The sequence below is a fragment of the Rattus norvegicus genome, chromosome 6 (assembly GCF_036323735.1).
Source record: "Rattus norvegicus strain BN/NHsdMcwi chromosome 6, GRCr8, whole genome shotgun sequence".
Classification (NCBI taxonomy): domain Eukaryota; kingdom Metazoa; phylum Chordata; class Mammalia; order Rodentia; family Muridae; genus Rattus; species Rattus norvegicus.
Window position 1 is genome coordinate 65,129,168 of NC_086024.1, and position 24,119 is coordinate 65,153,286.

The 24,119-nt window shown below is 36.3% G+C and overlaps 1 long non-coding RNA gene across 2 annotated transcripts; it reads left to right on the top strand.

Moving 5' to 3' along the window:
• The first annotated feature begins 1,466 nt into the window (after positions 1-1,466).
• Positions 1,467-23,095, top strand: LOC120103525 (uncharacterized). 2 transcript variants are annotated; one of them, XR_005505894.2, is made up of 4 exons: positions 1,467-1,894; positions 18,027-18,164; positions 19,320-19,466; positions 22,064-23,095. It is a non-coding gene; the product is annotated as an uncharacterized LOC120103525 (long non-coding RNA). The 2 variants fall into 2 exon arrangements; XR_010052414.1 differs by lacking the exon at positions 1,467-1,894 and adding an exon at positions 3,210-3,270.
• The last annotated feature ends 1,024 nt before the right edge of the window (positions 23,096-24,119 follow it).

A 24,119-nucleotide genomic window follows, 5' to 3' on the forward strand; every position in this document is an offset into this window, starting at 1 on the left:
ATCAAAAAGAACGGGTCTCTAAGAAACTATATAATCAAAAGGACAAACTAGAATAAATAAGACAAGGCAAAACCCCTCATATCTGGGTTGGACAAAGCAACCCAATATCAGGAAAAGAGTCTCAAGAGTAAGCAAAAGACACACACACACACACACACACACACACACACACACACACACACACACGTTCCCATTGTTCCCATTGTTAGGAGTCTTACCTGAACACTAAGCTAACAGCTGTAACATATATGCAACATACCTGGTACAGACTCATGCAGACACCATGCTTGTATATCAGAGTCTATGCGCCCAGGCACTGCCTGAATGGCCAGAAACTGGATAATAGATAGCATAGAGACTTAGGGTGGAACCATACATGACTGGAAAAAAATCAATGAAATGATTCCTAATGCTATTCTGCTATACCCATAGATCAATGCCTTATGCAGTCATCAACAGAGATGCATCCCTTGGCAGCAGATGGGAATGGATACAGATATTCTGGAGAGAGAGAGAGAGAGAGAGAGAGAGAGAGAGAGAGAGAGAGAGAGAGAGAGAGAGAGAGAGAGAGAAACAGAGAGAGAGAAACAGAGAGAGAGAGAAACAGAGAGAGACAGAGAGAGAGAGAGAGAGAGAGAGAGAGAGAGAGAGAGAGAGAGAGAGAGACTATAAGATGACAGGTTCCTCCCCTAAAAGATCTATGAACCCCAGAAGAGAAGGAGAGACTGAGGGCATCAGAGCAGATGGAAGACAGCAGGTGAACATGGACCAGTCACTCTTATGGGAACTAGCAGAGATTATTTTATAATGTCAACTAAATTATCAAAAAATGTTAAAGTTTGTTTCCAACTTGATTTAAAATATTCTTTTTCATAACAGTATTCAGTGTTGAATACAAAGCAGCTTTATGACATGACATCTGTTGCTTTTCTAAATTCCTCATGTTCTTTTTAACTGTAACAACCAACAAAAAAATCAGGGAAAAACATGCCTAACTAGTATTCCATCTTGAGGCATAATGGAAAACTGAGCTTGAAAATTGACTGTTGAATATACAAAGCATGCATGATTCTGACTTTCTTTGTGATTTACAACTGCCACAACTGTAATCACATTAGGGTTTCTGACTATGTGGAACTCGGACAGAAACATGTGTTAAGAGCACCATAGGCATTAACCAGTCTGTGGCCTGTTACTTCACGACTCCATGGGGTGCATTCTAAAACTATCCAGTACTGCCAGGTTCCTAGTCAAATGTGTGCTGGCAGCAAGGCATGTGAGATGGCTTAAAGAACAGTTTTATTCAGTCCAGAATACAAAACATGGGCCATGCTGCTTTTCCCTTTGCTTTTATCAAAGCCTCTGAGAAAGCAGAATAGCTTATGGCCCATTATGATGCAGGTGGTTGAAGATGCTAAGCACTTCATCGGTGTTCTGAAGTAGCCAGGAGCAACATCATGATTTATACATTTCCCAGGCTTCATTGTTTGTGGAGGTTTGAAGTTTGAGGCTCAGTGGAGACTGGATTTTGATAAGCAAACACAATATTTATATATTTTCAAATGTTCATGTAGGCTTGCAGCTTTTTGTATTCTGTTAAGTAGACTGTAAAAGAGACTTGGGAGAAAGAAATTTTATTTTGAAGGAAAGAAGAGAGCTCTATCAAAAGTTTATCTGCGTTTCTTAATAGTGAGATTTATTAAATGGGTATCTTAGTACAATATGTGCAGCAGTATTGCAGGCTGCTCTTCTGCTTCTTTCTCATTTTCTGGAGCACATCCTTATTTTTATATGTTCCTGTGGCGTATGAATCTTTTCTGTGGGCTGCGAACTTCCAGTGTCTGAGAGCAAGATTGTGTCTTTCCATGTCCAGGGACTATCTTCTTGAGACTTGGTAAGTTCTGCAGTTTGTCAGGAAGACATATCATAATCAGGAAGCAAGGAAGGTGGCCTCTCCCTTTCCCTCCCTTTATTTTGATCATCCATCAGCAGCTTATTTGTAATGCCAGCACACTCCCAAAAGGAAACAAAATTATCTTAAACTAATCTTAAGGGTCTATTGTCAATATAGGCCCTAAAGCCTATAGTTTTAAATTATATGAATTCCACACTTTTTTGAATGGTTTGACAACACATAGACAAAAATCACAATATGCCAAAATTGTAAGGTTTTAAGTATTAAACAAAAGAGGTAAAATGTCATTTGTACCATTTGGATTTTCTTTTCTGCAAGAATCATCAGAGTGTATACATGGAAGCCCACTGCTGCCTCTTTCTCACCATAACCCAATGCCAAAACACCACAGCCTATAGCATTTTTTGTTTTCTTTGGCAATAATTCAAATGGGAGTCAAACAGGTGATTTGATGGCACTGAGACATAAGGCGTGATATACCTGGCAACAAAAATCTAACTGTGGATTCCATGTACTTTATACCAAAAGTAAAACTGGAAGTTGACAAGTAAGAGGTGCTATAAAGAGTAGGAAGGGTTTAAGTAAAGCTGGGTTTGAAGGGCCTTCTGGACAGGCAATTCTCTGCCTGATGTTATGAAGATAAATGTATAGGTGCCGAGAACATCAACACTATTTGTCTTGTTGTATTTCTTTCTTATAGACTCCAAGAAATGATGGGAAAATTTCCTGTTATTTTCCATCATTGGTTTCCACAAAGAAATCATTTTTTTCTGCAATGTAGAGATTAGCTTGGTGTAGTTTAGCTGTTCCTTTCATACAGTAACTCTGCTCTTTGTCACCATTGCTACTATGGATATACCCAGATCTATTCTAACTCTGCTCACAGCATATGTCACTGTAACCTCTGATAAAATTCACTGAAATGGACATACAAAGACACTCTCATAAAAATTGAAAGAACATTTTCTGCCCACCATAAAGTGGGTAGAACTTAAAGGCATAGTCTTTGACTTGTCTTTGGGTTGCTGGCTTATAAATGGTCCAATGTCAAACACTGAACCTGAATTGGTGTAAGTTGGGAATGCTCCCAGCATTGAGACACCACTTGACAAAGAGATTGCATCCCACATTAAGAATGCGTGAGCGTCCCTTGGAAGACTGCCATGGAGAGTATTGGAGCTATGCACCATACAGATGATAGTTAACTCTTCCTAGTGATATAATTTGAATTAGCTGGAAGCAGGATAAAATTCTAGTTCTATAACTGTTTGCATTTGTTTTGTTCTTTGTCCAAACTCAAATGTTGAATCAGAGTGTCTAACAGAAGATCTGAAGACTACTTTGATTATACCAAGGTAACTTCATCCTTCTACCTGATCATAAACCATGCTTCCTCCTAGATCCATGCTTCTATTCTGAAGGTTATAAATTTCCTGGAAATATTCTCCTAGTCCATTCCGCATGCAGAAGACTGCTGACTGCTGTCTTATATAGTAGTGCTACTCAGTATGCTCTATCTCACCACAACATTGATTTCATAAGTTTAATCCATCTTAACTTCAACCACCTTAACCTCAACCACAAGCCTATAAAGTTAATATTTCCAAGTTTATCAATAATAGACTTTGAGTTTGAAAACAAAATTTCCAACAATATTTAATTAGTGAATAAGGGAAAATTTTAATATTGACTGTGACTAGGCTTGTTCACACCATTAGAATCTATGCTGAATTATTTCTAAAATTATGAAATATCTTACATATAACAGAACCTTCATCACCACACCTGTCTGTAACCACATACTTGTCAAAAACCTAACTGCATGTATACTTACAACATTCATTCAAGCGCTGTTTTATATTATCCTAATAATCAGTTTATAATTAAATATCAAAAACATTTTTCTTACAAGATTATACATTATATTAGAGAGAGAGAGAAGAGAGAGAGAGAGAGAGAGAGAGAGAGAGAGGGAGGGAGAGAGAGAGAGGGAGAGAGAGAGAGAATATTTTCAACCATGTGCTAGGCCAACAGCAAACACTTAATATTATCTATTAATTGAACAAAGCTGGTTAATAATATTAATACTATAGAATGATTATAGATGAAAGACATACCTAACTCATTATTTTGTAACTGAATTTTACCAAGTATTATTGAATCAGGTCTGTAGAGACATCTATCACAATTATATGGCCACCACTTCAAAGTGTCGAGGTGATCAGTGCTACAGGTATTCAGCCCTATTGTGCAGGCAGGGCGAGAGAGTACATTCCTGGACAACAATTCAATAATGAGTAGGTCAGAGGGCCATCAAACAAGGCACTAAAGTGATGTGTTGAAAACAAGTTAAAAGCAATGCACAAATCAATAAAGACATCTGAGAAAGAGCTAGCATTGACCAGAACTTCTTGGCAGGCCTGTCAGATAGAGACAGTCTAGTTTATCCACAAACCAACCACTCCTGAAGAGAAAAACAGAAGAAATATAAGTGGGATAGAGACTGTATTGAAGTTCTAGGGAAGCATGACAGGATGAGCACATATCTAATTGATGTTTCATACAGTGCTAGTCATCAGTAAGCCTCCAAGTCGACTTGGGGTATTTTAGTTTGTATCCTTGGGATAGAGCAATTAAGAATAAATTATAGATAACAAGAAGTCTGGGTAGTATAGTCATTAAGATGAGATAAGAGATGAAGCATCCTGAATGAATATGGCTTATAAATTTAGGAACTTGTACAGATCATACAATTTTATATGGTTATTTCACATCGCTAAAAATATTATTGGATTTAGAATCGGAAAGATTAAAGTATCAATGCTGAGTGTTCTTTGCATCTTGCACAAATGAATGCTAGCATTATCCATATGACAATCATGTTTATTATTGCTTAGCTAGAAAGTTCATACGACTCCTAAGAGTTTTAATATTTTTAAAGACTATTTCTTCAAGCTATTTTCAAAAACAAAAAACAAAAAAACTGAGACGTAAAGAAATGTGAGACTTTTTCAAAATTCCTGATTCTTACAGAGATAGGCAGAAATTACAACTAAAAGCACTTACTTTAGGATGACCATTTTTCCGCAATAACTCTTTTTCTACCTCCAAACTTCAATGGACAAACATATACAGGTTGATTATTGTTGTACTATAATTATTCCTATATTTTTCACATGTGTAGATAGGACATCATCGCTATTTCAAATTAGCACCATATAAAATGAAATTATTTTAAATATGTATCTAAATAACAATGGATAAATGTCTGTGGAGTATTTGTTGTGGGAAATGCATGAGGGTACATGCATTATCTATTCATAACAATAGGATAAAAACTACTCATTTCTTCAATAAATACCTATCAGGAAGATTCATACTTTGGGAAATGCTAGTTATAGAGCTTTAAAAAAATCACCATAGTCTGTGCTAAGGCTGATATGGAGCCTTAAACTCAAACCAGTGAATAGATGACTAGATATTCAATCATGAAAGTGTTATTATGGAGTCAAATCTAAAAGAATAATGGGAAAGAACATGTTTTCAATTGAACATGAATACCCTCATCAAGTAAATGACACTTAAAGTGGGACCTTAGGACCAAGGAAGCACAATAATGACAATGTTGGATGAAATGACAATGAGACAGGAGTTAAGAGGTTAAAGTCCCGAGGAAGAATATACCTTGCCCTGAACTCTCACCATTACTGAGATTTCAATATTCATAAAAGGAGGTCTGGAACTGGGGTACCCTTAAAAAGTGATAGATATATTCTAACTTTATTTTTCAGCATGTGGACATCTAGCATTTCTAGTACCAGTTGTTGTAAGTTCTGTCTTTTTTGGACAATATGTTTTGGGGATCTTTGTTGAATAGTTGATGGCTCCAGTTATGTGTACTTGTGTTTGGGTCTTCAAATTTGTCCCAATGATCTTCATGTCATTTTTTTTGCACTGGTATATATTTAATATCACTATGACTTTGTAATATATCTTGAGGTCTGAAATAGTAATTTTGCTGGCATTATTTTTTTACTCAGGATTGATTTGCTCATTTTGGTCATTTGTGAGCCAACAGGATACAGTATCCCTGAGGGTATCATAGTGGCAACATATGTCAGCAGTAACCAACAGCTCTCCAAGTGATCTTGAGGAGCACTCAGAAATATGGAGATTATTCCTTTTACTGAAAACTTAGCCAAATGTCCAGAGATAGCGAAGTCATGGATCTTGGAGGAGAACCTACATCCATTTACTAAATTAGCATAATTCCTAACTACATTCTAAATGCTTACATTTTTACCCACTGATACTTAACAGGTCTTACTCCTCATCAAATAAATGACTGTTTCAACAGACAGAGACCAAGACAGACAACAAAAATACAGAAAAGACCATGTGATCAAAATTCAAAGATCACACTACTGTGGAGTGCCAAACCCAGAATTAGCACATCTACAATGCAACTCCTATGCCTAAAGCTCAGGGATCAAAGTAGAAGAGGGGAAAGAAAGATTCGGATAGGCAGAGGAAAGAGGGATTTTCAGTGAAATTTAGTTTTCTATAAATGTCAGAGAAGCTATACTTGTAATTTCTCATCAACATGTCTGTCTGAAAAAGAACTGAACAAGGACAGCAACAATAGAAATACTAACATGGACAGGATTATGAGACATCACCCCTAAGCAAAGAACTCCCAGTAACTAAAGAAAGCTGAGAGTGGGAGAAATATTGCCCAGGTTGTTTATTCAATACCAAGTGGTCAATCCTGAAAACACACCCATAAATAGCATTATATAGGCTGATCTGGTTTTATTTATATATATAAGAATTTGTGTTCAACTACACATGTACACAAATACCCACATACCAATTAAAGAAACAGAGGTAATGAATTTGAGAGAAAGCAAGGAAGAGGAAGAGGAAGGGAAGAAATAACCTAATATTTTAATGATTCCCCAAATTTAAGTATATATGTTTCAACATGCTACAGTGATTTTGATTTATAAAGACAGAATGGAAATTTAAATGGAAAATTAAATATTTTAACTTTTATAAAGCTTAAAATTTCACCTTTTACTTCTTGCATCTACCATCTGTCTGTATATGTGTCTATCTATCTATTCATCTATCTATCATCTAAACTACTTATTGTATGTAAAAGGGGCAGGGGGAGGCAAGATCATCCCACAACTTTCATGTGGATATCAATGAAAAACTTATAAGAGCCAGTTCTCTCCTCCCATGTATTGGTTCTCAGGATTTAATTCAGGCTTGCCAGTCATTAGGTTTCATAGTAAACATCTTTCCCTGTTGAGATATCTTGCTTGGCCAAGCTTTTTATAACACTTGTAGAAGTGAGCTGAAATATTACAGATTTGTTTTACCCTTAGGAAAAAAACTCATACACTGATCTGGATATTATTTCCCTCTCCACAATTCTTTTAACTGAATCTCTCTGCTCTTTTGAAGAAATAAGGTAGTAGGTACAAGGGATAGTCCATTCATCTATGGTTTGGGCCCTCTAGTTTTATGGTTTTAGACAATGTACTTTCTAAGCTTGAATGATAAAATTGAAGGCTGGGTTAGAATTGCTCCTGTCTAAAGGAAACACAGGAACAAAGCATGGAGTAGAGACTGAAGGAAAGGCCACCCAGAGACTACCCCACCTGGGGATCCACATGTAGATACCAAGCCCAGACACTATTGTTGATGCCAAGAAGTGTTTGCTGACCGGAGTCTGATACAGCTGTCTCCTGAGAGGCTTTGCCAGACCCTGACCAATACAGATGCGGATGCTGGAAATCCCTCTCAGACTGATCATAGGGACTTGAATGGAGGAGTTAAGGGAAGGAATGAAGGAGTGGAAGGAGACTTATCTGGTATCGATGGGAGGACAGGCCATTGGTCCTGTGAAGGCTTCTTTCCCCAGCTTAACAGATGCTAGGGGGTAAGGCAGGAGTGGGTGGGTGAGTGGGAGAGCACCCTCATAGAATCAGGGTAAAGGAGGATGGGATAGGGGGTTTGCAGAGGGGAAATTGGGAAAGACCATAACATTTAAAATGTAAATAAAATATCTAACTTAAAAAAATGAGGGCTAGTGATTCACAACCTCATGTGAACTTTTCCTGGCCTCTGTGTTTATCTACCTACTCTGAGAGAAATATATTTCCATTAAAAACTTCAATAACTTTATGGTTCCCTGAAGTTAGGGTTACCTTATACAAAATTGTGGTTAGCAATTATTCTCTAACATATCTGACTCTGACAGTGTTCCAGGGTGGTTGGTTTCCAAATATTCATCTCTTGTCCTACTTGTGGACTGCAGTTTATGTTTGCCCAAGGATAGCTAGGACTGTGACCCTATTGCATTGGTTTAAACTTAGTTAAACATAAGATTTTCTTGCAATGTTGTAAATAACTATTAAGCAAACATCTTAGCATAATCTTTGAGATAACAAAAGCTGTATGTTAATTGCACAAGGTTGGACACACCTGGAGGGTTTGTTTGTGTCCATCAATCAATGAATCATCAATCAAATAAAAACACCTATAAGAGATCATGTTGCTTTTATCTTAAAGATCTATTTGTTAATGGGAGCTTCATCCCTTTCTATGAGCTGTTCTGAAAATGAGGGGAAATGGCAGTCTCTTTGAAATAATTGCCTGAAAGGTATAGACAATTTCATCAACATATAGAACTTCACATGTTCTCTTTGTACAAGATTCCACCCACCACAGTTTGAAAAGTACAGTTTCTATTCAGCTCACAAAACTGTATCTATAAATTATATGCCTGCCATTTGAACTTCAGGGAAAATTCTGAGTGTATTTATAAGCAGGTGATACATAGTACATGTCTTTTTATGTAGGTGATTAAATTTTTACTTCAAATTTATGCATCTCTCTCTCTCTCTCTCTCTCTCTCTCTCTCTGTGTGTGTGTGTGTGTGTGTGTGTGTGTGTGTGTGTGTTTGTCTTTTTAGAAACATACCATTTGCTTTAAATTGGACCACAGATTTTTTTTAATCTTTATTAACTTGAGTATTTCTTATTTACATTTCAATTGTTATTCCCTTTCCCGGTTTCCGGGCCAACATCCCCCTAACCCCTACCCCTCCCCTTCTATATGGGTGTTCCCCTCCCCATCCTCCCCGCATTACCACCCTCCCCCCAACAATCACATTCACTTGGGATTCAGTCTTGGCAGGATCAAGGGCTTCCCCTTCCACTGGTACTCTTACTAGGCTATTCATTGCTACCTATGAGGTTGGAGCCCAGGGTCAGTCCATGTGTAGTCTTTGGGTAGTGGTTTATGGACCACAGTTTTTAGATTGTGATGGTCTTAAAGATGAAATCAAGGTTCTTAATAATTTTATTGAAACTTTCATAGTTCACACTATCTAATAGACAAAAATGCCAACAAATTTTTAAATAGTTGTATTACATAACCCTGGATTGTGTATCTCCTGTAGTTATTTGCCAGCTGAGCAGCTGAATGTGTATCCATGAACTTTATTTATGGTTAATTTGGATATTCATGTAGTTAACAAAACAGAAATTTTATTTTCTTAGTGGTAATGGATGATTATTGATCATATCACTGTTGACAGGGTAAAGGAATTTAACAGTGGAGCACAGTGTTTCAATGTATAAAACACACTACTTTGCACATTGAAGAGTCTGAGATAGGAACATGGAACTGAGTCATATGCTTTACCAAAAGAATTGAGCCTTTTGGAAAGCCAGAACTGATGTTTCCTTAATAACCTCATGGCTAAAGTCTCTACCTTTTGACAGTTCTTTTGGTTACCCACTCCTTAGGAAAATTAGAATTCAAACTTTTGATTCTGTCATAAGGTTAGTGAAGAAAAGACTTACTTAAAAAATCCTAATAAAACTAAACACACACTCATGTACATACACACACACACATACACACACACACACACGCGTGTGCACACACATACACGTACACACACATACATCTTCTTACGTAGCATTACAAAATTTATCTCTCCTATGAAATTTATCTGGACAGCATGAGTGCCTTGCTAAATGACTCAGACCTGTCCTTTCAGGAGTTGTAGTGAACAGGCCTAAATCACCAGATTGTATTGCTTGGAAATTATGATGTGTGTGTATTGATAATTAAAGTGGCCACTTAAAAAGACAAGAATGCATAAAGGGCACTGATGAGTAATTATAATAATTAAAAAGTTGCAGGCAAGAATAATATATTCAGCAACACATACATAAGTGAAAAATATAGTGGACCCTTGAGAATGAAATAGAAATTTAAATTAAAGGATAGAAGTCTTTTATTAAAAAAAGTTCAGGCAATCTCTTGGGAGATGTAGAAAAGAGGGTGGGGAGTCTTTTTAATGATCAAGTAAAAACATCATAGTTGTCACTGAACAAAATCTTACTGATTTGCATCATAATAAGCAGAGGTGAATTATTGATTTCTAATTTTTTTCTCTATAGCTGCTGAATGACTCCCACTTATCAGATTAACATAGTTTAAAGCAGAGGCTCTCAGTCTTCCTAATACTGCAGCCCTTAAGTTCAGTTCCTCATGTTGTCATGACTATAAAATTATTTTCATCAATACTTAAGAACTGCAATTTTGGTATAGTTATGGATTATAATGTAAATATCTTTGTTTCCAATTGTCTTAGGTGACCCCTGTGATAGGGTTTATGAACCTCCCCTCCCAAGAGGGTCACAACCTAGAAGTTGAGAACTGCAGCATTAAAGGAAATGTTTTTGTGATAAAATGTTTCTCAGCTGGTTAAAAATATCCCCACATGACATCATAGCTAGAGTCTACTTTAGTGCTAATCCCTAGACATAGTAAGTTAGAGTTTGCTGAACTACCTGAAAGTGAAAATGTAACAGTTAAAGAATGGTGTCATAGTTAAGGCTTTATTGCTGTAAATAGATACCATGACCACTGCCACTCTTATAAAGGAAAACATTTAATTGGAGCTGTCTTACACTAAGAGGTTTAGTCCATTATTATTGTGGCAGGGAATAAGTAAGCATGTAGTTAGCATGGTACTGAACAGCTTGCTGAGAGCTCTACGTCTGCAAGCATAGTCAGGAAAAGGAGCTAGAATCATTCACTGGGCCTAGCTTGAGCTTGTGAAAGCTCAAAGCCCATTCTCAGTAACATACTTCCTCCAATAAGGCCATACCTCCTAATAGTGTCATTCCTTATGGGACTGTGGGGCCATTTTCATTCAAACCACAAAAAAATTGAAACTGCTCTCAGACTGTTTGCAGAAACATTGTGGAAGTTCTCTGCAAGTAGATGGTGTTTCTGTCTATATCCAGTATAAGGCATGTCTGGCTGACTCAGCTCTCCATTGCTTTTATTGCTTGTATCTCTCAATATTAAATGGAGAGAGTACTTGGAGTGCCTCATCTTCTGTTGAAGAATAGCTATCTGAAATAGATTGGGTTCATACTCATCCCTCCTAGAAAGGATGGCCTTTGATGTTTCTGAGCTAGTCATATGACACCAGGTACATGAAAGTCCAGATGAGGTTTTGCTACTGTCCCTTGGCTGCAATAGGAAGAATATGTGCTGATTAAGATTCCATTGTCACAGTCAGCCTTGAGAGATGAGTTTGCCATGCACCCTAGGCATCTCTTATCCCTTGATGCCTATCTGGATGATAAAATGGTTTCCTTTAACATTGTGTGGGAGGTCAGCCTCACCTGACTTGTTTAAGTGGTAGAAGTTACAAATTGGCAAGTGGTGCACAGTGACCATGTTTCATAGTCAGCTACTCCACTCTGGTTCATGCCCTACAGTACCATGGTCATCTATAAGATAAAGAACTATGCCCCAGAAGAGCCCAAACTAATGACATCTTGATTTTCAGCTAGTGTTCTCCAAAAATGTGATAAAAGATGTGTGCTGTCTAAGCCACATCTTCAATGTTAGGAGACTAATACAAACTTTGAAGTGCATGGTCCAGTAGCTGTTGCCAGTAAAAGACTGTTTTTCCTTTTCTTGGCCTTGAAAGTATTTCCTAGGGATATACTGTAATTTAAAGCTAGCCTAAGGAAGGGTGTTCAAGGCCACAGTCTCAGGACAAATGAGAGGCACACTGGTTTGATGACAGAAGGTGTCATAGAACTGATCTAAAAATTTAAAAATTTTAGAATGTGTCAATATTGAAAACCTACACATTTAAAAAATAAAACCAATAAGAAAAATCCAAGCATTTTTTACTATTTTTATGCTCATGTCTAGGATGCAATGTGGATTCTAATTGTAGCATTTTTAAAGGTAGACAGTAAGTAGCTAGACAAGAATGGGAGTATAGGAGCAGCTCTAACAGATGCTGCTCCTGAAAGAAGGATTGTCTGTAAAGACCACTCCTTGCAGGATTTCAAGGAGCCCATAAACAGTCGCAGCCAGAGTGGATACGTTCGGGGAAAGGTCCATGTGGCTACACATGTTCAACAGTGTTCAGCAATGTGGCACATGCAGCTGTGACTGCAGAAAAGGTTGCTTGTGATATGTATATGTACACATTATATGCATTTAATTGAAGTTAATCATATATACCTAGTCAATTACAACTCACAGCTGAAATAGAGCCAATTTAAACACACACATATATAATATAGACCGAATGGACCAACATTTAACATAATGAATGAGAAAAATGTAGACCCTGATGGATCAATGCTTAGTTGAAATTTTGCTTAAGAGGCTTTTGCTGAGGGAAGCTGGTCTTTCTGGTATATTCAAACCTTCAGCTAATTGTAATAGCATACTGAAATCATGCAGGAAAATCTGCTTTATTCCAGGTTTACTGATTTAAATGCTAATATCACCCCCCAAACCAGTCATAAATTGACAAAAAGTTAACCACTACAACTCCCTATAAAGACAGTAATATAATTAATATTTACTTTATATTTAAAAATACACCATTCTATACTATCCTGGGGTATACAGGAAAAAAGATGTGTGTCTGAAGTGGAAACTTCTAGTTCTTTGGGAAGTTATGTCAATTGATGTTTTGCTGGAGCACATAGATGAAAGGATATCTTGCTAAAGCAAACAAGTGAAAGACTTTTCCTGAAGTGGACACAGATGAAAGAATGTTTGGATATAGCAAATGTGTGAAGGGATGCTTGATAAAAGAATATAAATATGACCCCACAGACAGTTGGAAAGGAGCACTAAACTTACTTTAATTTGTTCTTCCTTGTTACTTTTCGCTAACGACACATATGTATTGCTTCACCTTACGTAGTATTGTTGAGCTCAAATTGTGATAAATCCACTATTGAGAGAAACTCACCCAAGAACTACTCTTGAGGTTCCCGTGGCAGCTTGTTGCTTCTGTGGCCTGGCCTCAGGCTAGTTGACATACTGGTGATTTCTTCAGAACTACAGCTGCCTGGTATCTGATTGTGGAAAGCACTGAACTCTACCTGCTTCATCATGCATGGTGTCTGTGTGCCTAGAAGACTGGTCTACGTTTGCTAAATGGTATCTAGTGTTTATTGCAGGACTGAACTAATGCCAAAGTTCTATTTCACCCCTATTGCTTAATAGGACCACCTCCCCCATATCCTAATAACTTTTCTTTTCTGCAGCCTATGTTGGGCTAGAGGAGAGGTTGAACACTTATTAAAAGTAGGGAGCAAACAGTTCATGCCTACATGTGTCCCCTATTTCTATGACCTTTTCCTCTTAATTTTGCTTCACCCTTCCATACTTTTGTAAATATTGACAGCATAGTCCCCTGCATACTAAAGTACATCCCAATGTTTTTCAGTCATGATGTTCATAGATCATAGCATTCATCAACTCTTTAAACTTGCTGGCTATCCTCTCCTCTGATAAGAACAGCCAAGCTGTGGAATGCTGAAGATGAACATTGTCGATTTCCATGCTGCAGTCTCTTGCCCCTGGAGTATGTCTTTTTTAGTGCCTGTGCTGTGATTGAGTGAGGCATCACCCATTACCAGATCTTGCTACTTGATGGGAAGAAAACTGGCTCTTGAATGGGCTCTGGGATGACACAACTCTCTACCTCTTTGGGCTCACCTCCTTTCTAAAGCATCAGGGATTCTGCTCTGGTGGGAACTACATAACTTTAGTTCTTTTAGGGAGCAGTCTTGCCAGTTTCCATTTGATTCCTTTTAAGATTGAGTAAAATGGTGTCAGAAGCAGGGGCAAATATTCCTTATTATGTCCTTATGAGCTAGAGAGAAAAAGGCTAACTGCAAACAAATATGAGATGATACATTTAATTGAACACTTGCAATCACAAGATTAGTTAGTACATGCTTGCTCTACTTGTGTGGTCTATGATCAGGCCTTGGTCAAAGTGGATATTGTGCATGCATTTGGAAGAGAGCTAATCAGGAGGTTTCAGGCAGTTTACATGGTGACAATTCGATAAAAGTATTCTGATGGGTGAGCATAGATTTGTAGCAGTGCCCTAAGAATGATGCTTGTTTATGTGGTTAACCATAGAAGCATAAAGGATATAGGCTCACAGTAGGGTTAAAATCATGACCATCCCTATGCTGCCAAGGTGGGCATCCATGTGTAGAGAATGAAACCCAGTGAAAATTTGTGAAGTAGAAGAATCTGGTGATGATTTGACAGTTTACGCTTCAGGTACCTTCTCTTTTATTGTATGCATTTTCAAATAAGTGCCTCTTTTAATATATCCTGAAATGAGTATTTGTGTAAATAATAAACAATGTACTGCCACCTCCAAACATGTCACATCACCATTGGGATGACAACAATGCTAACCTCTGATGGCAATGCTGGCAGATGAGAATAAAGAGTGGACATACAAGGTTCGAGTCTACATAATTAGCACTATCTTCCTCTAGTCAACTAATACCATTTCTATACATTCAGAAATATGCTCTTCAGCCTTAAAGAGAAGTTAGCTATGATCCAATGTGGTAAGTTCAAGCTAATTTTTCCCCAGCACACTAGAATCTGCCTAGTCTACTTTGCTTGTTTTTGCATGTCTTTAAGATGGTAATGTTTAACCAGCATATATAGTTATTCTCAGATGATTGGTTTAGTTATTTTTACTAACCTTGGAAAATAGGAAAATGTGTGGCCTTTTGAAATTATGACAATAGCTAAAACTACTAATAATACTTTGAAGCTAATGCTGTTATTTTGAATTGATCAAATACAAGGTCCTCTCTTTTTAACTGAAAAATCAAATTTTTATTATGTAACTTCAAGGCATACTTGATCAGCATTAGAATGTTTTGGTTTCAGAATGCTAACAATGCTGCCTTTCCTAAAAACCGTCTTAAAGCCAAATGAATTGATGCAGGGAAATATGTTATTTTCTACAGCGTTCTATGATTTCTTGTTTACAGATATCCTTGTCAATAATACTGATTTTTTTGGCTTGAATTCACAATCAAAACACAATTAAAGTTTAGTGTCTTAAGACCTGGGGAAAATATGTATATACATTATTGGTATTTATGGTTTAGAGCTTTCTTGATGGATTTGAATAAGTTATAGACACTCAGCTCTGTGTCCCTTGCTTTAATTTCATACATCTAGGATTGGATTTCACACATTTGTAGGGATAAATTCTTGTGAAGAAAATCAGGTAAACTTTTGTAGTTAAAGGTAGCTTCCTATTTGTCCCGTTTGGTATTCTGTATCTCCCTAAATTTTGAATAAGAGCTGCTACAGTGAACACTGACATTATTTCATTAAGCTGGTAAGAATATGGCTATCATAAATTTCATGTAATAAACCAAAAAGCCTGGTGCATAATTAGGGCAAAAATACCAACTTTCCATTTATAATGGATCTAATAGAGCTCCCTAAAAGCTAAGTCCCACTCTTAACCCCAGTCCTGAAAATGTATTTGGGATATCACAGATATAAATAAGGATTAAGAAATACGATAACTCTAAAATAAATTTCAACTGGCCCTTCAGTCCAACTGTAGGGAGAGAAACAGAGATTCACTGATGAGAAATTTCCAGAGGCAGAGACATCATTCATAAGAGTGCTTGTTGCTTACAGTAAAATGTGAATGAGATAAACTTAAGGAAGAAGAAACAGGCAGCTACTGATTTGGTTGGTCTTAGCATAAGCAGTTTTAAATGGGTGCTGAAGTTAGGAAATTCCTAGTTGGGAAAATGTGCTGTAGAAGAAGCCTGATGGATGGTGGGTAACAGTCTTACAGAATGAGTTAAGTGATAGCTACAGATACTACAGAATGAGATGGGCAGTCCAAGAAAAGTCTGTTCAAGAATCCTTGAATGTAGATTGCAGAACCTTGACCAAACACATGTAGCAGATAAAATTTTCGAGTATGTTGAATAAAGGAAGCACTGCCAATTTGGATTAAAAGACAAAGAGAGGTACAGTGTAGGCTTCATGAAAATGGAAATTGGAATGAATGTTGTGCAGGGGAAGATTCTCCTTTAGCCCTCAGATGCCCATGGCCTTCCTAACACTTTGATCATGTACCTGGCATCCAGAACTGTAAAAAATGTAAATCTGATGTTCATGTAACTGAATTTTTTTGATGCTCTGGGCAACAAACCATTTACTACGGATTGCATTATTTGGTGTTGACACCAGTATATACTCTGTTCTTGCGTGCTCTAGTATAATTCTGACTATTCTCTTATGTTTTATAATCTGTTTTTGTGAACAGTTTATTAACTTAAATATGTCAAAAATAAATCACCATGCTCAGTTATAAATGATCAATATGAAATATAAAATACAAAATATATATAATATGTATGAATATAAATATTATATTTATATATAAAATATAAGACAAGGTCAATGATATTTTGGAAATTTTACTTTTTAAAAATTGTACAGATCTTTTGCTTAAATACTATGATTTTCAATTTTGTTTTGACGTTTCCACATATGCCAATGTTATGTTTTAGCATCCTTTGTATTTCTTACGCTTTTTCTTTGTATGTTTATTTTTTCTGTTTGTTCTGTCCCATTCTGGTTTGATTTTATATTATTATTATTATTATTATTATCATTGTCATTATTTTAGATGATTGCACTCTAGTGAGAGAGAGAAAGAAATAATGTGGATTTAGATGGAAGGGGTGGAGGAAAGGAAACTGTAATCAGTATATATTGTGTGAAGATAATCTATTTTCAGTTAAAAAATTAGTAAGTTATTAGAAATATGGTATAATATACATTATGTTAAACTTTGATCTATGCAAATGACATAAACATAAATTCTACACTAACTGCAAATTTTCACTGCTCATGGATCACTTTTTCTAGTTTTAAAACTAAACCTTTAAGTGTGTGACAGATGAGAGCAAGGGAAGGGGCTGGACAAATGAGAGTGAAGTGATGAATCTTTCAGTTACACTGATTGGAGGGTGATGCAGTCATTTTCCTCTCTGCTTAGCAACAATATGCTACATTCACACGTGATTAAATGATAGTTTCCTAGAGTAAATGTTATGGAAATACAACATATTTAATAACAGCTCCCTTTCTGAAGTCTAACATTTGCCTTATAATAATTTTAGTGATAATTATTTCTATTTGTGTTTATCTTTAAAATTTGTAAAATATTTATTAATAGTGTGAGTAGCTGTGAAGACTGTTTCTTTCAGTAATTATACCATTTTAGAATTAAGGTAACTAAGATTCACATCATGAAATTACTTTTCAATTATTAGAGCAAGTGAGTGTCAGGACAATGATCAGAGCCCAGATCTCCTTTATTTTGGTTCATGATTCTTCTTGGGTTCTCTTTATTGACTATAGAGACCCAATTATGGCAGGATAACAGATTTATATTTTTTTATCAATTTAAATCTCATATTCTGGGACTTTATGGATAGTAATATGAAAACCTTTGATTTAGTGATTTCTCTGAATATATGCTTTGATGATTTTCAAATACATGAAGTAAATGGAGGAGGTGAGGAACTTAAAATTCATTTGATTTATTAGCAAAATATGTCATGTTACTATTCTTTTGTTATTAAGGGGAAATGCCTATATTATAGTCTCATGCAAAATTATATTTTATAAGTGAGTTAGAAATAATTTTTATTGTTTTATGTTGCAGTATGTTGCAAAGGGAGCTTTTCAGAGATGATTCTAACGAAACAAACATCTCCAGAGGAAATGAAATTTGGGCACAGACTTAAGAGCTTGGCCTGATACTCTGCAGCAGGCATTCCAGGAAGGGCTGGAAATGTTAAAGGTATGGAATAATCACCATCTTTCTGTGGGTCCTACCCAGAGCTTGCTCTCCATTGTGATTAATGAATGCTTGATGCTTTCTGGTTTCATTTAACTATGACATAAAGTAATCAAGTAAAATTACTTACCCAATTAAGGTTGTCTTGGAAGGAAAAAATGGGGACATTTTCTCCCGTGCTCTCAGCTTATTTTTGAGAACCACATTGGTCATTCAAACTTTGTTTTGACATTCAATGTATAGTGATGTAATCAATATAGCTACAAGACCTACTGCATGACATTTTGTGCCTTCTCCCTTCATGCCTTTATACAAACTTGCCTATAAGGATCTACATTAGAGAAGAAATGGGTAAGATGTGTGTGCATTGAGGTTACATACTTGTCAGAGTGGCTGAGCTGAAGAGTGGTTTAAATGGGTGCTGATCATGGTAAAGGAAAGGGATAAACAGAGTGAGGACAGGCTAAGCATGGGGCACATGCTGGTTTCTAGGTTATATATTGAGCAGTCATCAGCAGTATTCTGAGCTTCTGTGGTTGCAGTTTTCTGGCTTTGTCACTGAATCTTAAAGATTCAGGATTAAAGCTATCAGTAATCATGCAGTAGTCTTTTTTTTTTTCAGTATCTTAATACAAAACAGGAAGGACTGTTTAATGTATCTAATTCAGGGGTTCCAAAGTACTTGGAAATGCCTAGTAGTAACTTTTCAGCTTGTTTTCCAATAAAAACTGAGATACCAGTTTTAGGTGTTGCTGACTTAGCATTGCTTATTCTTCTCATTTCTATTAGCTCCTTGCTCCATTTATTTTACTCTGCTCCCAACACATTGCTTAGGGTCTTTTCTTTTTCCTTATATTGAGTCCAAACCTTATTTTTAAGGTCTGAGCTTCCTATTTACTTTATTCAAGCCTGATGGGTTCATATTGTACATACAATGACAGATAGCAGAAGGAAAGAGGTTGGCAGATAAGGGTTTTAATTGTTTATCTTAGCGTGTTTATTTGCGATTTATCCTTAAGTTTTATTTTGTATATATTTTTATATACATATATGATGGATATGTAAAGGACTCTTTGTCATTCTCTACATATATTTTTAGACAAAATATTGCAATGAACCTATTGATGTTCACTGATTTAGCTTTTCTTAACGATTCAGTGAACTCCAGGGATCCACCTGTCTGTACTTAACCCCACCAATGCCATTCCCAGCAGCTTCATGGATGTTGAGTATCCAAATTCACCTACTGAGCCATCTCCTCAGCCTCTTGGAAAAGAAGTTGACATGAAAGTGACTAGTTATGAGGTAATATCTGTAATATCATGTTGGGGAAACTGTCTCCATCATGTTCTAATAGAGGCACAGTAGCTCCTGGAAGTAACAACCATCTTTTCACCACTGCAATAAGGAGACTAATGGGGAACATTTTTTATTACTTATTTTATTTATTTACATTTCAAAAGTTATCCCCCTTCCCAGTTTCCTCTCCACCAGCCCCCCATGCCCTCCTCTCTCCCTCCCCCTGCCTCTAGGAGGGTATTTCCCCATCTGTCCACCCATTCCTACCTCAGTGGCTCATTATTCCCCTATCCTGGGTCACCAAGCCTCCACAAGACCTCCCAGTGATGCCAGATAAGGCCATCCTCTGCCACAAATCCAGCTGAAGCCATGGGTACTCGCTGTGCACTCTTTGGTTGGTGGTTTAGTCCCTGGGAGCTTTTAAAGATTCCCATATTCATCTTCTTTTCTTTTTCTTTTATTGGATATTTTTTTAATTTAAATTTCAAATGTTATCCTGTTTCCCCCACCCAACCACCCAACCACCCACCCCTGCCCGTCTCCCCGCCCTGACATTCTCCTACACTGTGGGGTCCATCCTTGGCAGGACAGGAATTTTGCTCCCTTTTGGTGCCCAGCAAGGCCATCCTCTACTACATGTGAAACTGGAGCCATGAATCTGTCCATGTGTACTCTTTGGATGGTGGTTTAATTCCGTATTCTTTTCGATGTTGCTCATGGAACTCAGTATCTCACTGATCCAACTTCACAGGTGACAGGGTAAACTTCCTGTAGTATTTCAAAGAATTTCTTCCTCATACAACATTACAAACACTCTTACCACCATAGACATGGTCAATATTGTCCTCACTGTGCATGGTAGATATTCAATGTGATATTATATGGGTTACAATATCCTCTTACTAGCCTAGGTTTTTTCTACATCTTTAACTCCTGATGGTTTCTTCTTTACCATTTTAAGTATAAAGTCAGTCATCAGAAAAAATATCTCCTTTCTATTCAAGTCCTTTGCAGAGTATTCCTCTTATCTTCTCTCCATAAGTAAAATATGGCTTTCTTGAAGAAACTTTCCAAAGGTCCTCTCCAAGAATGATGCTTTTTCTCTTTTATGTCATTCATACTTCTGTATTCAGGACAGCTATATTTCTTGATAATTCATGCCTCTTTTGGACTTTAGCTTCTACTATAAAGCAGGGTGTCTCACAGTAACTGAGTTTAGGACATGGGTGGAGCTTATATTTCATTTTCTTCTACCTAACATGGGGAGATGCTTTTGTAATTGGCTTTCATCTGGCAGACACATTCATTCCACAGGTTCTGTTTTGTTCTTCTTTAGGCATAGAGAGTCTTTTATTACTATCAACTTGAAAGAATTTTAGCTTACTCTTACTATCTTTCCAACCTTGCTTCTCTAGCCAAGGTTAGAGCATTATAAGTTCACACAAGATAAATGTCTCCAGATTTGAGGCACTAAGTCCTATTGCTACTTAGATTTATTAGTCTAAAGAAAAAATTGCATGTTGAAGTCAGTCAATGTTTCTTACACTGGCAATGAAAATCTACCATGACACATTTTTAAAAATATATATCATGATGACCTAGTCGAACTGTGAGCCATTTTTAATCTGTACCATTGGTTTTCTTCATTCCTTTAAAAAATATTTTAACTTGGATGAGACTATTTCCATACTTAACTAGAAGCATCCATATTCTTACCACCCAGAGTATAACAGTCCATAACTTACGCTATTGTAGACTATGGGTTAAAATAAAAAATGTCATTGTTAAAGGAATAGCATTCCTTAACCACTATTTCTAGTTGTATTCTTCTATCTAATCCTCACCACGTATTATGCTTTGCCTATATTTCTTGAATGAAGGGTGGTACTATTTTTTCTCATCCTTAAAATGAGTTTTAGACCTTTATCAATTCTATAGCTAAGTGTACATCCAGCAATGCTCATAGCCTTATATCTTCACATTTTTTAATCTCCTTGTTCTTCAAATATATGTGTTTAGGAGTGAACAGTGGAATGGGTATCCAAGAAACATGCAATGCTTCAAGTGCAGTAGGTGGTTCATTATCTAAGTGATATGGTGTGCTGTCCATTCTTCATTCCTTTATTACACATGGCACTAGTAGAATGCAATAAAGGGCTTTTAGCTCCTTGAGTGCCCCCATAACCTACAGGAGTATCATTTGTCTTGGTGGCAGTTAGCAAAGGAGCAAAGAACAATTTGTCTTTTTTTGCCTCATATTTCCACTTAAATGTGGAGAGATAAAAAGCAAGAGACAGCTTGTACTAATTAGGAGAGGAAAATTTAAGAGAGTATTGCTCTTGGCAGTGTTCAAAATACCAAGGTCAAACATGTAACTTCTGTAATTCTGTGCTTCTCTGTAAAAGTGTATAATGGGTAAGAAAATTTTCATGGAGGCACTTTGAATTTTTTTCATGATAAGGGCTTACTTACACAGTCAAGGGGTTGCATATCCATTTCCTAAATGGTCATTTGGAAACCATAAGATCCCATTTATTCATTAAACTTAGGTCTTAAGAATTAAGCCTGAAAGATTAATACATCTGGATATACTGCTCTCTTAGGTGCAGTTCAGTTGCTGTTCTGAAGAAGTGCTGTGGACAATCATCCTGAGGACATTCAAGGACTGCCTGTTCTTCCAAATTCTCCTGTTGTATGTCACATACTTTGACAATGAGATGCATTTTTGGGTGACTTTTGAATCATTGATATGGAGGAACCAATCAACAGTTACACAGTTCCTAGCTCCTACTTAATCAGTTTTTCCTTTCTTTTGATCATTTACCAGCAGATTAAGAAAGAACATGCGTTTCATTAGTAAAAATTCAGTATTTCTTAACATATGTTCAATAAGGATTCAGCATTTCTTATTTTGTTAATGCTAAAGGCTGGTATGTGCATGCAATTCTTCAACAAGCTATTCACTTCTTAGGAATGAATTCTCCAATTTCTTGAAAGGCACTGTAAGATTAGTAATAAAAACCTACCAAAATAATCTTAATTAATTGAAGCTGAATTCTCCTGTCATGATAAAAGATGAAAATATATTTGGAATATGCTTTCCATTATCTACTCTAAAACTGAACATATTCATTGAATATCTAATTTATACATTTTGATAACCCACAATGCATCTGTTTGCATCTCACTTTGAACTGTCAAGTTCCTGCAGAGATTATTAAGCCTTTAGTAGCATTAAACACAAGTTCACATTTAGTTCTAAAGTGTTAATGAAACATTTTAGTCATTTTCGCCAAAGAAAGGTTTTATTCTATTGTGTTACTCTCTAATTTTGCTATTCAACATTGCAAAATAATTGAAATATGCTCTAGTGTGATCATAGTTCAGCAGAGTATATTTTTTGCCACTACTACAGTTTAGTAGTCTTCTTAACAAAATAGAGCTAGTATCTAATAATACTTAAAGAAAGGACAATTAATTTTATGAAGAATATTTATTGTTCTTTAGTAATAATTTTTTTTCTGGTCTTTAAGACTGACTCATGAGGATAATGATCATTTCCAGTTGTTTATTGCAATGTACTGTCCCCTTTGTACTCTTTCTGAAATGAATGTTCATTAAATATTTGAATATAAGATGATATTTCTGTGTTGTTTTTCTCAGGCTGAATTAAAAAATATATGAAAGTAAAATAGAAATCACAAACCTCTGCCCTTTTGTCTTCAGTGGAAAACTATTTTTTTTATACTAACCTAGATTGTCAACTTTACCACCTAATGCTATACTTTATAGTTTTCACAATTCTGTTTAAATATCAAACAAGAGTTAGAGAATATTTTATAAACTCAGGAGTAAAATGACTCCATTAGAGTGCCTTTTTTCTCTTTCTTTTCTTTGCTTTTTTATTTTTTAAAAAGAATTATTTATTTATTTTATGTATGGCAGTATACTGTAGCTGTCTACAGACACACCAGTAGAGGGTATCAGATCCCATTACAGATGGTTGTGAACCACCATGTGGTTTTGGGATATTGAAATCAATCTCTCTGGAAGAGTAGTCAGTCCTTCATAATCAATGTACCATCTTGCCAGTCCTTTTCCTCTGTCTGGATTGAAAGCTCAAGTAAAAGTTCTTTGCGTGGTTCAACCATTAAAAGTAGTGTAACAAAGTGAGAGCTATTTATTTTCTTGACTTGGTTTGTTGCCCAAGAGATATATTGGCATTTGCCTGCCCCTTTTCTATTGGCTTTTAGGTCCTCAAAGCCTTGTACTTGGTATGTTATGCAACATATAAGTCTTTTCTTTCTTTAAAAGAATTTTTGAGAATGCCACAGATTCTGACTTTACATGCTCTATTTAGAAGATAATTCTCTGTACATTCTTGGATCAATTTTGCCATCTAAGTTATTTTATTAGAGATAATGGACAATCTTTGTTTTATGACAACTGCACGTGATGAATTCGTTCTAGTAGTTGACACTGGTTAGCTTCCTATCAGTCGTAGTATTTCGCAACCTGTCCAATTCAAAATCTATGCAAGATACATGGCCTTTTCAGGAAAGCAGCCAGAATGAACCTCAGAAAAAGAGCAAACATTCTCTCTGCTGAAATCTTCAATTTTCCAAAGTCATGAAACAGGTGAAAACTCAGTAAACTACT